Raw genomic sequence first — 1,037 nt, 5'->3', positions numbered from 1 at the left:
CTCTCGCCCCCAAACGCCCTCAGCAACGCTCCTCCCACCTTCCTCCTCGGCCGCCGTGCGACGTCCAAACGCACCCAATCATCGTCCGTCTAGCCCCTGCCGTTTGGCCAATAGGCACTTACGTCTCCGAGCCTTGGACCAATAGTATGGAGCATCTGGATCCCTTCAGCGCCCAACCAATCCCGTAGCGACCTTTCCTCTCCGGCTGGTCCCGGGTTGATAGTGCCCGCCCCTTACGCCTGGAGGCTGCTCCTCCTCCATCTCCAAGTCGACTCCACTGGACGGCTCAGAAGGAGGGGCAGCGTGATGACGTCAGGCGGCGGAGTGAGGCTGCGGGCGCCATCTTGGGGACAAGGCGGGTAGTCGCGTGGGGGTTGAGAGGGAAAGTCGGGAAATTGAGGCACACGATTCCCAGAGGGCTAGGGCGGGGGAGTTGAGGAGCAAGAACTCCGAGGAGCGGAGGGAGACAGTGAAGAAGCACGAGTCAGCTCAAAGAGGAGAGGAAACCAATCACAGGGAGGGAAGAAAAGAGGAAATTAAGCCTCCAGATTCACTTTGTATGGAAGAGAGGAATAAAGGAAGAGGAGAAAAACGGAGGGACTTTTGAGGGAGGGGGTAGGGGAAATGTCAGAGGAAAAGCAAGAGAGGGAATCTGAGGGAATGAGGAAAACCTGAAGAAAAAAGGTAACGCAGAGAGAGGCAGTTGATGTGAAGAAACGGAGGGTGTGAGTGGGGAGGGAGGTAGATGACCTACGGGTCCCCGAGTTTGCGAGTGAGTTGCCCCAACCAGAGCTGTTACAAAGGTTTCTAGAGCGACTCCCTGAACCCAAGGACAGGGCAGCTGCAAGAGACTGGCTTGGATCATGCCCCGCCCCCATTTCTCTGATGAGTAACCGAGTTTCAGAGGAATTGGTCCCTTTACCTTCCTGAGGCTAAAAAGCTACCAGGGGGCTTCACACACAGTTCAGACCTAGGAGTGACGGTCCAGTAATAATTTTGCTATGTCATGCAATTGGGTTTCTACCCAGGCGTCCTAA

The sequence above is a fragment of the Myotis lucifugus genome, unplaced genomic scaffold, assembly GCF_000147115.1.
Source record: "Myotis lucifugus unplaced genomic scaffold, Myoluc2.0 scaffold_493, whole genome shotgun sequence".
NCBI lineage: Eukaryota > Metazoa > Chordata > Mammalia > Chiroptera > Vespertilionidae > Myotis > Myotis lucifugus.
This window is presented reverse-complemented; position numbering follows the sequence as displayed.